Source organism: Patella vulgata, chromosome 8, assembly GCF_932274485.2.
Source record: "Patella vulgata chromosome 8, xgPatVulg1.2, whole genome shotgun sequence".
In the NCBI taxonomy this organism is placed as follows: Eukaryota; Metazoa; Mollusca; class Gastropoda; family Patellidae; genus Patella; species Patella vulgata.
The window spans coordinates 41,110,213-41,122,889 of record NC_065886.2 but is presented as its reverse complement, the minus strand read 5'-3'; the positions used below and the strand labels follow the sequence as shown (position 1 = coordinate 41,122,889).

The 12,677-nt window shown below is 35.2% G+C and overlaps 1 protein-coding gene across 2 annotated transcripts in view; it reads right to left on the bottom strand.

Moving 5' to 3' along the window:
• The window catches only part of LOC126829812 (octopamine receptor beta-2R), a 55,037-nt gene that overhangs the window by 7,995 nt on the left and 34,365 nt on the right, over positions 1 to 12,677 (bottom strand). Inside the window, exon 1 of one of the 2 annotated variants that reach the window (XM_050559944.2) lies at positions 2,287 to 2,413. The exons of the other annotated variant lie outside the window; for it this stretch is intronic. The gene's annotated coding sequence lies outside the window, so the exon portion shown is untranslated. Of the gene's footprint in view, positions 1 to 2,286; positions 2,414 to 12,677 lie in introns of those variants that run through there. 2 annotated transcript variants of the gene reach the window in all.

The following is a 12,677-nucleotide window of genomic DNA, read 5'->3' as shown; positions in this document are numbered from 1 at the left end:
TGTACGTGACAAGGACTACGGTCGCCTGCCCAAGCTCGTCGGTTTTCTCACGGAGCACCGGTTTCCCACCACTGCTAAGACACCCCCACCACCAAACAGTAGCGAATTATTGTAATACAATTGATCATATTATGTAGGCTGTGGACGTTAGACCCACTCCGTTCTCTCTCTCTGATGGTATGTATATATTAGCCGCAGGTGAATTTACGTAAGTAATTCCATTAACAGTAAGTAAAATCGTGTCAAAAAAAAAAAAAAAATTCGTAAAAACACCATGTTTAATTTACATAATTTGATATACATTTTTGGATATTAATTCCATTTAGCTAAGACGTCTCCATTTTGATTTATGAAATACAAAGAAATGGGGTTTATTTATGGAATACTTGTAAATAACCTTCATTAAGATTTCACAACATGAGCGTAAAATATGATAAAACATATATTTCCTGATGTTTTCAAATCTACTATAAAAAATCTCCATATTCTAAAAGTCCCTCGTAAATAAGTGTATGATAAGTTCTAGGCAAAGGTCTATTCCCAACGGGATCTATATGCTCTGCATGTTAACGTCTAGCCGATTTTAGTTTTAATGTTGCGTGCACATAAATTTATATTGTGTAATCTAAGTTATCAACTCTGATTATGGATATGGGATCCCTCAACAAATCCTATAGATTACACACATAGAGAAAGAAATCGACACAAACTAGGTCATTTCGGGTTTCAATAATTCACTTCAATAATTAGCAATGGGGGGGGGGGGGGGGCTATCAATACAACTGTCCTGGACAAACTGATCATGAGCCATATTCAAGCAACTATAAAACTGTCGATTTCATTGGAATTTTACATGAGTGGCTTCTTGGCACCATAGTCTGTCTTCGTTGAAAACTTTAAGTCTATAGATAAATCCTGTGATTATACACACTAAATCAAAATGAAATCAACATTAGTGAAATGAAATGGGGTTTAACGTCCCACTGTTCTGCTTCGAAATAACTTTTGCCCAGACAGCGGCAATACGGCCAGCTCTCCTATATCGAATTCAAACTGTCAAGGGGTCTCTTACGTGCATGTCAATACGTACACGGGACCTCGGTTTTTCGTACGTTGTCTCCTGCCAGGCCTTACGTCTTGCACCACTGACAAGAAAGAGCCACGCCGGAAAATTCCCGGTGAACTTCCTCGGCCAACGCAGAGATCGAACATGGAACCTTCTGGTTAGCGAGTCAACGGCTTATCACTGAACAACCGTGACTCCCTTAAAAATAGTAAACTAGCCGAGTTCGGTTTGATGTTTGTTTGTGTGTGGTGCTGTTCTCCTACCCGTACTAATATGCCTCGACCGCTTGGCAATGAACTATAGCCGAGTCACCATTCAAAACGTTTAACGAAACAGCAATGCATGCAGCTCTGATGTTTAAATATAATCGATAAATTGTTTGTAAAAAGATAAATTGGTCAAATTTTACCTAAGGGTAAACAAAATCTCATTTTATCTGGTAAACTTGAGAATGAGCTGTTTTTTGTGAGTTTATTTGAAAATGAAACTATGTGGACTTCTGTATCCGCTTTGATCACCAGGCAATGCTTCTTTGGCATTAAACAATGTCAGTTGCGATATTGTCTAGGATAGGAAGAGTCAATAAAATCGATTAAAAAGCGGGGAACTTTCAAAATGATAATATCAAATAATGACGTATCGGGTGTAAAACTATTAAATTAAAAAAAAAAAATAATAAAAACGATTTATATGGAAATGAAATGCAATGAAATGGGGTTTAACGTCCTAGAGGTCGGGTGTTCGATCCCTGCATTGGCTGTCTAGTCCTTCGGATGAGACGAAAAACTGAGGTCCTGTGTATACATTGGAATGCACGTAAAAGATCCCTTGGCAGTTGGAATTCGATATAAGAGGAGGCGATGGTGCCGCTGCCCGGGCAAAATTTCCCTCATGGCACACTGTATGGCGTATGCCCGTCTTCATTAGCCCAGTAGAGCAGAACAGTAGGACGTTAAACCCCATTTCATTTTATTTCATTTTCAAGTACAAACCCTTATATACTTATTATTAATTGACCATTCTGATTTGCATGTTAAATACAATCTCATTCTCGTATTGCTCAATTACATCTATAAAAGTAAACGTTTCAATAAAAACCGGTTATTGTCTAATCTAACAAATCAAATAAAATTCAGTGTTATTTTGACCCGAATCCGAAACCGTTTAGTCAGATCAATATTAGCCTACATATATAATATTAGATTTGTATATATGCTTACCAATAGTTATCCATGGACAGCAAAGAAGATCCAAAAACATAAACCAAACATTCTGTGTGATCCAATATACACTGAACTAATACTGTCACGTTTTTTCTGTCAACTAATTAAAGATCAAACAATAACGATCCCTGAAAACACGTGTTTTATATCTAGGTCAATAATATCACAACTTATATTCTGAAAATTGATATTCACTTAAACAATGTTTTAATGTCTAAATATTACAAAAAATAAAAATAAAAAAAAAACGCCCACATAATCCTGATGGATAAACAGTTGCCATTTATCAAAACGCAATTAGCTTTATTTTTAAAAGAAAAGAAGAAACATTAGAAAATCACAAATTCGATCCGTGTCAAAATATCAGGAGATCTGATTTCCGTTGTAGATATGACTAAAGTTATAATGGCACGTGCCAGTTCTCAATGTGTTAAAGAAGCATTATGTAAGAGCTAAATCTGTCTATTACAGGTTTTTATTTTGGCTTCCAATGTTATATAAATTATTATTTAGATATTTATTCACATGATGGCACAGAACGCAGATGTAAACCGATTAAAATACGTTCGTCATTTAATGATTTAATTTAAAAATGGAGAAGCGGGGCTGAGTCTCGATTAACAAGTAACGTTGCTACGATAATAAACAAACTATATTAAAACTTCAAATAGTGATAAATAATGTCGCTCAGAATAAAGTAATTTTAATGAAATTTTCAACATAATTAATTTTAAATTATCTATTTTGGAACTATTGTAGCAAGAACGGGCAGATCTTGATCTAAATCTTACATAATGTATCTTTAATCAATACAAATGGACCCAAGCAGAAAAATAACGGATACACATATATATTATATCCACATAATTAGAATTGAGTATTAATCCGATTTATATCATTGGTTGTCACAGATCAATGAAACACTATATACCATCAACACCTCTGAGTGATGTCTTCTGGCGACAAGTTATACATCAGGATAGGATTATATGTATATAATGACTAGGTTATAACGCAGTTACTTAAATAGCAGATCTATGAATGTATATTTTATCATTTGTAACGTACACTGTGTAAGCTGGGTAACAGAACATAGACATAGGTAAAACAAGTTGAGTTGTTAAACAGATATGTATCATCTATTAGCCTATATGGTACAACATATTCCACGTGTTTTCTTTTTTTTTTTTAAAGTGAGAGCGATTTGAAAAACAAATACTATTGAATCACAATAGATACAGATCGCAATTCTTACAGTATAGTTGATAGATCTAGATCTTTGAGGAAATTAAATGAATGAGGTTTAACGTTCCAATTTTCTGCACCGACCGGCCCAATGAAAACGGGCATATGCCATGCTATGATAGAAATTCGACTGGACACAGGCGTTTTCCGCCTAATCGTGATGGAATTCCAACTGACGTGGCCTCTTTTACATGTACACATGGTCATGGTATTTCGTTCCATCCGAACGACCAGACGCATATCCTTGACAATCACTTCGTCCTGCATCCGGGATCAATTCCGTAATCTCCAGATTAATGAGCCGGTGCCACACTAACTGAGAAACCGCCAAGATACACAATAATATTAAGTTAAAGAAATTTGAAAAATGACTGATGTACACGATATAAAACCCGCGACTCTGAACGCAGTAATATGTGATACAATCCCACACTATTACACTTATTTGTCGAGTACCAATGAAATATAAAGGCCTAATGTAAAAGACTTGATCTATTACGGATATTTATTAAGGCTGATTTCAACCACATTGTCAGAGTAAGTGACACTGTATACAATCTTGAGTTAAATAGGGTTTCAATGAAGAATATAGTTTAATACATCATAGATCGTTCATGGGATTTGACAAATGGTAAGCGATACCAGGTGTTCTAAAAAGTGTAAGCCTACCGGAGAATGAGTAGCAACTTAATGATTAATCTGCTAATTTACAAAATGTAGGTTTGAATAACATAAATGAAATGGGGTTTAACGTCCAACTTTTCTGAACTGACTCGGCTGATGAATACAGGTATAAATGTAAGAGGTATCTTTAAATTCTTGTTGGCATTGTACATAATGTAATGCATTAATAAAAAAAATGACCTATTGCTAGACGAAGAAGAAAAACCTTAAATCTAAAATAGAAAATATGCCGTATTTAAAACGAAACCAAGATACCTTTAAATATTCGCATACTACTGGTATTTTTATGTTTAAAGATACATTTAGATGAAAATAACATCTGTTTCGGACCTAATCAATCATTTCTGAAATGCACATTTTCGTGCATCAGTTTGCAATTTGAGCAAGCGGAGAAATTCTATTTAAAGGGTAAACCACAAAAGATTTTACTTAAGATTAGTTCTCATTTTACAACGTCATCTGTTAATTGGTGTTCTCGTAACAGTTTTTTTTTTCAAATCTTTGTTTAAATAAAAGTTTAAAGGGGAACAGTGACATAAACCAGTTTTTCTTAATTTTTAAATCAAAAACATTGGATCTATATAATATCTTTATTTTGAGAAGATTAAAGTCACTTAAAGATGGTGTCATGAAATCAATATCTGCTAATGTAAACTTAAAACAGCCAAAACATTAGAGTTGCCAATTTGAATAATTGCACTAACGATATCTCATTGAAACGCGTACAACTTTTGGATCAACAGGATCCAACATTATTTTATTCAAGAAGTTAAAATCTTTAAATCCATATATTCAAAATACATTTAGTAAGATGCCCCCCACCCCCCTTACCAAAAAAAAAATTAAATAAAAAGAAGTCCTTCTTTGAAATGCGTTGCTGACGATTCTATGCGGTCTTAGTTTTATACTGGACACTTGATCGACACAGTGATATCATAATATTTAAGATTTTAGGCTATGGACATGATCCATCAAATAATCTATTCAGTTAAATCGATTTGATATGTAAAAAGAGAAATGACGTTTAACTTCCACTCGACATCTAACATAATATGGTGAAATTTTATTTCAGTTCGCTTGTGGGGCCTTTAGCAGTGGGCGAAAACCGAGGGACCCGGAGAAAACACATGCGGTTTAACGGGCGACGCTACACATTGTCGTGTACCATGCCAGCTGTCTCCATGCTGTAAGGCGCACGAATTATAGTATTCGGAAACACACCCTTCCTCCAAGCATAAGACTAATAACTTAGTTTTAAATTCAATTATTTTATAGCACCCCTTTTTATCAATCTAAATTGAATTCAGGTAAAATGTGAATGCTCTATAGAGGTTACCTAGACCTATCACATTACACTAGGCGAATAAATTGTACAAGACGTATCATGAAGAATTGTTTTTGTGACCACAATGTTACGTCTTAATATGGCATAGTGACAAGCGCTCACATATAGAATTTGTAAAATTATTATCGCAGATTTACAAACTTTTTTTAAACAAAATTTTTTCGAGTCAAGTCTGAATACCACGGATAGCATCGGTGAAAGATCTTCAAACGCGAGAGGTGAAATGCGGTTAAATGGTTTTCCATCGAAGCACAGTTGTTTTTGTCACATCTTTTACATTAGTATTTCACGTACTAACCCATTCCAGTTAATCTTCCCGACATTTATTCAAACACGGAGGTATGCCCAATCATAAATAGAACTCCGAAGGTGTACTGACGTGTTTCGGTGCGTCAGGTCACACCTTGTCAAGTCAACAATCTTATTACACTATGCATTATTGAGTATAGTAAGATCCAATAATTATTAAAGTGGAAAAACTGTCATTTTGAACTCTTAATAAAACCGGAAGTTATACTTCAATAAAGAACTTTTCGATATTAATTGTTATAGACACGAGGATCATCATATATACAAAGGTCAAGGGTGATTAAAAGCTCAGGATACCAGATAGAAGTTAATTGGTCGAACACAATTCAAAGTAAAACTGGAAGTAAACGAAATCGAAATTCAAAAATCCGGTCCCTAAGAAGTGTTTTAATTTGGAGTAGGTTCAAAATAAAAACAAAGTTTTCGAAAATCGGAATCAAAATGACGGCTGAATATCGATTTGAATATTTTTTGTAAAACCCAATATGGCAGCCAAACGATTGAAAATGGACTATTTTTCAAATGGAGAGAACTATTCATGTTCGTGAAAATCGGAAGGTCTCGGTTATGATCCTTGTTCCTACCAAGTTTCAACTTGATACCTCAAATAGTGACGGCGATACGTCATCTTGAATGTCTACAAAATGATGAAGAAAACTTTCGCAAATCGTTGATGCTCAAAAAAATTGAGCGAATTTTTTAATTTCGAAAAACCATCAATCAGAGCCCATGTGGGATTCGTCCAAAGAATCCAAAAATGCTAAGTTGAGGGACAACCGAGATGTGCACCATGTTGGCTGCAAACTCTGACTAAATTACACAACAAAAATAATAATAAAAACACTTACGAAAACAATATGTGTTTCGACCGAAGGTCGTAACACAACACGGGTAACACGTAATGATGTTAAATTCTAATATTCTGAACTGTGATAGGGTGTCAAAAAAGAGTCAGTCATCAATGTAATTGTCACGGTTTCGTTCCCATGCTTGTGTACTACAAGTCGAATTGTAGCTTGACTAACCCCATGGATTTCCGACGGGTTTTTAACCCTCTATTAAACAACCGATTGAACACATGCGAATTATTGAAATACAGATTTATCATTTCACTATTCAGTCCAAAAATAGTTTAGGTTTTATTTAGTGAATGTCATACACCACACTGACTGAATTGCACTTAAGTCTGGGCTTAACCCAAATGAATATAACATCACCGAACATAATGTTTCATGATATTCAAGTGGCTTAACCCACAAACCGAATGAATATAACATTACCGAATATTATGTTACATATCCTTCAAGTGCAACTACTCCTATATTTACCCATATTATGAATGGCAAAAGACTACTCATTATACCTTAAAAAACAAACAAGTCAGTTCAACAGCTACGGAAATAATTTTCATAAAAAAAAACACCACATAAAATGAACGTAAGTCAATAAATGTAAATATTTTTGTATAATAACATATAAAAAACCATGACTAATTACCGAATATCAAAGAACTTACTCAGATAATATTTTAAAGGCATTTATTGGATCCATGAGTAATGAACTATAACACATACGATTACTAATATATATATATATATATATATATATATATATATATATATATATATGGGCGGTTTCATTAAAGTATTTTGTGCCAGAGTTCGCTGACCACCTCGAAAAGCGCTAAATAAACTGTATACAAGTAAACTGACATCTAAATAAATTTTAGATCCGATCGGTAACAGGCTAAGTTAAAGGGACTATCCCGATTTGAACAGAGTCTCAAAAATAAAAGTTCGAGAAAATATGAAATTTAAGCGCCCAAATATAGAGGAATGGTGTATTTACCTAGTCTCAAACTTTCAGCTCAAAATATTGAGTCGTTTGGACGTGAATGTCAAAACTGCTTACCCGGACTCGTAACCCTTTAAGATTTCGGGTCAATTGTTTCGTTGTGTGACCTGATAATCGATTCCGGGTCTATACAGTGAATGCCTCGTGCGATGTACTTGATAACGAAAGGTACATTTCACTTACACATTATTTTTATAAAATAAAAGTCTGATTTTTCCAGACACCGCATAATACAGCTTATGACACCGGTCCCCATTTCCAGATGACGACTGACGGGTTTAAGTTGTTTGAAAACATATCACATACATTTAGTTAGTTGCTCGGTCCCGAGAAATAGGATTTTAAGAGATTTTAATAAAAAAAATTTAGAAGTTTTATTCTCCAAAATATTACCGGGATTGGTCCTTTAAACAAGATATCTACGGGCCTGTATCAAATGAAATTTTACTACAAATACAGAAATGAGTGCACGCAGGAATGGTCGTTTTTCTAACAGTCAATAACTTATTAACTAGGCATTACGTAAATATTAAGATTGTCGATTCATGTAAACAAATAAGCAATCACGGTGTCAAAAATAATATAAATAAATAACACAAGCTTACAAGTCGCAATCAAGACATGAACTTCCTGTACTGTGAAATGTTTTTGTTGATCGAATAATTAATTCAGACAACTCTTACACCTACCTCTTATTAAACGGTGACAGTCTAACATAAGTCAACTGGCAGGGCACTAATTTTATCTGTCGGTTAGTATAATATCTCGGTTCACACTTGTGAAAGATGACATCTGTGAAGTTATCAAGGAAAGTCTACGTAATCATTCATATTCGACAAAAAAAAAAACCATGGCCTACGTAACATAACACCGTGTAGTTTCAATTCGAACACGAATACTGTGCTCCGAATTCCACAATTGACCATATAAATGGAAATTACTGCATTAGTAAGTGCAGGAGGACTGCACTACACGCAAATCAACACTTAGCCACCGTGGCTCCAACTTGACCCAATGGGTTGGTGACGATACGGATCTTCATTGCACTGCTTGAAGATATCATGGTCGTCATTTCTGAAGTAGTCGTAATTGTGTGATTGACTATTGCATCAAAACATATGGACGAACGGGTTTAGGGAGTGGTCTGACAGCAGCACTCCATCCCATTTTAGAATGGTCGGGTGTATAATGATCATAAATTCTATCGAATATAAATAACCTTGGTTCAAAAATAGCTCAGTACAAATCTATATTACAAATCAGATAAACAGACGGATAGTCAAATAAAATCTGACACATTATTGACACAGCTGTCAACCAACTTTAAAACGATAACTTTAATTCTATTTCTGTAAACAGATAATATATCCAATGTATTCTTTACAATAAATCAGTACACGGGGTCTATAAGTTTATTTTTGATTAAAATATTTATAGATATGACATATTGATTATTAAAGCATGTATAGATACACCTGTTGATTTATACGTTCGGGGTCGTCTTTAATACAAACACACACACACACGCGCACACACAGAGGCATGAAAAGATGGGTTGTCATGAAACATACACCCACGGTAGCTATGTCGTCCGACAGTCCACAGGGCAAATTCCTTATAGGGAAATCTTTAAATATAAACAAAATGGGGGAGACGTTCTAAATATATTTTAGGCATCCAAAAGTCAGCGTCTCTACTAAGTGCTCATCAGAGAGATTTACGGTCTAATCAACACAAATATGGAAGAATTTTATTTCAATAATTTGCTTCTACGTAGAGGACTTCAGCAGCTGGAGAAAACTCACGATATTGTCTTTAAAGTTATCAGGAACAAACCTGGGATTAATGACACCACGTCACTTACACCATTTCCTTAAAAGCTTCGGGAACGTCATGGGCAGTCATATCATCAGCATCTAATCGTATCTTTGTACACCGTTACAAAGTAAACTAGCATGAATCCAATTAGATTGTAAAGCCCTACTTTGCAGGAAGTAATCCAGGTGTAATGCAATTTTACGCTTACCGTAAGGTTTGCGGCTATTTTCATAAAACACAGTTAATTATATGTTTTCAGTTATTTCAACTACGCTGTTGGACGTCAGTGAAAGAGAGAGACAGAGAAAGAGAGATGGGTTTGAGGTGCACTTGACAATAACTAGGTCATTTCGAGACGAACATGTGGTTTCTGTATTGCGCACAGGGGCGTATCGAAGAATGGGTGGGTGGGTACCTGGTATCGAAGCCATGACTTGAATATACTTATTTTCTACACAATACCAAAGGAGCATTCGAAATTGCCATAATTTCATTGCTTTCAAGTTTTATCGCAACCAAATGCTATTCTTCACTTTTTTGTCTCTTGATTAACAAAACTTTTTATGATATCTTTCAGCAAGCTATTATTATTTATTAAGCAGAGCATCCGAAATTGCCATAATTTCATTGCTGTCAACTTTTATCGCAAGTAAATGCTATTCTTCACTTTTTTGTCTCTTGATTAACAAAACTTTTTACCCTATCTTTCAGCAAGCCATTATTATTTATTAAGCTGAGCATGCTCTTGCTAAAATTAGAAATGATATATTGATCCACTGAGGACCAAAACGGCTAATGGATGTTTGCATAAATGCATACAGCTTCCTTGTCTGAAATCGATGATCAAAATATGATGATATGCTTGAGATCTTTATAGCCCATTTGGCTTTTTAAGTATGTTTTAAAAGTTCCAATTGCAAACAAATAGTGAATTATGAGAAGGATGGCATATATACCAACACTACCGTTTGTTCACTTTTCTCAGAGTGATGTAACATTAATTTTGAAATATTTTAATGTTTTGATAGTTAGTATCGAAAAGCTATCTTATTGATTTAATTTGTTTTCGTCTTTGACTCAATTATATGATTACCATGTTACTTGCTCAACAATACAAAATATATAAATACAACATAATTTGTTAATATAAAATGAAATTTGAACTGATTGTGGTTAGAAGTCATGTTAAGATTTTGTTTTGTATGGTACAATCCAATGGCGGAGGGGGAGATCGAATAGCGACGTTTCCGCTCACCTATATACCACAGGTTGTTTTACGTGTATACGTGTGACATTTGATTTTAAATATTATCATAATATAGTCCGGTAAATATAATAAATGACCCAGAACAAATTGCAACAGAGTTTTGTCTCGACGGATTCTGGTAGAGGGGTCCCTGAATGTCTCCAAACAAAAATCGCCCAAAATAAAAAGATAGGTTTTCGAGTAATTAGCATAAATCCAATATGGCCGGCATTGACACCAAAGAACTCCAATATCTCGGGAATGGTTGAGTTAAGGGCGTAAATGTATTACGGGTAGATAGGAAAGTGGTACAGATGACTCAGAAAAACATAGCTAAATGACGTCCCTGTGACGTCGTACCGTCATACGGCCAACAATTAGCATATATCCAATATGGCCGCCATTGAAACTTAAAACTCCGATATCTAGGGAATGGTTGAGTTTAGAGGGTGTAAATGTATTACGAGTAGATAAGAAAGTGCTACCAAAGAACAAGGGAAACAATACTAGGTGATGTCCTTGTGACGTCATAAGTCATAGGGTCGAAAATTAGCATAAATCCAAAATGACAAGCTAGGTTATCGAGTAATTGGCACCTTAAAACTCCAATATCTCGGGAATGATTGAATTTATGGGGTGTAAATATATATGGGGTAGATATAAAAGTGGTTCCAAAGAATCAAAAAAAAAAAAAAAAAGCATAACCAATGACTCCCTGTGACGTCTTAACGTCATGCGTCCAACTATTGGCATGAATCCAATATGACTGCCATTGAAACCTTAATTAAAACTGCAATATATAGGGAATGGTTGAGTTCAGAGGGTGTAAAAAAATCATTGCTATATTACGTCCATGTGGCCGTCTTATGGGTATCTTAAAACTCTAATATCTTGAGTTTAGAGCATGCAAATGTATTATGGGCAGACAATGTGAAAGGACGTAATAATTAAACGAAGAATGTTATGATAATTCACGAAAGCGGGATTTGGAATTCGACCAGAAGAGATTTATCAAAACAGCAGCCACGATAATCTGCAGCAAGATTATTTAACAAAATTCATCACCCATCCAGAAAAGTATTAATTGGACCAGAAACAATAAAGTTTTTGAGTGGAATGACAAATTTTGCATCAAATTTGTTTACACTTTTTTTTTACAAGAACTGATCGTGGGCGATGAGCTGAAGAATACATCTCTCGGGCTATATTTGGTAAAGGCGGCGAGACCCCGATCAATTTTAGACCTATATCATTTAGCGTTGGCGATACAGCTACATCATATTTAAAGGGTGGGGGTGAATGGTTGGTACGTGCGCTCTGTATCATAAGGTCTGCCATTGAGTCAACTGGCGTGATTTCGATTCCCCGGTTGTACGTGACAAGGAGTAGGGTTGCCTGTCCAAACTCGTGGGTTTTCTCTGCGTCCCCCGGTTTCCTCCCACTGCTAAAGACGCCTACGCGCAAGCGAATTATTGAAATAAAATTGAACCATGTGTTAGTAACGAAATGACCTTGTTTATGTCGAGTGGACGTTAAACCCCATTTCTCTCTCTGTCTCTCTCTGTGTCTCTCTCGGGACTTCTAATCTGTACTTTGACTTCATACGGCTTCTTTACCTCTTATTTGAAATTAAAACAGCAACGCAAGCCTAACTAACAACTGATCGACCTTCTGGAGACACATGGTCATGATGTAGAAGCTCCAGAACTAGATCCGCCAAATTTGTTAACTAATTCACCCGACGCCAACTTAAAGGTTGAAATTAATAGTCAACGATTCGCATGCAACTGAGCCAGTTGCATCCTTGATACTATTGTCCCTGAAATCGTCAATAAAGAAGAATTGTAAGCAGAAGAATTGTAAGCAGAAGAAATGTAAGAAGAAGAA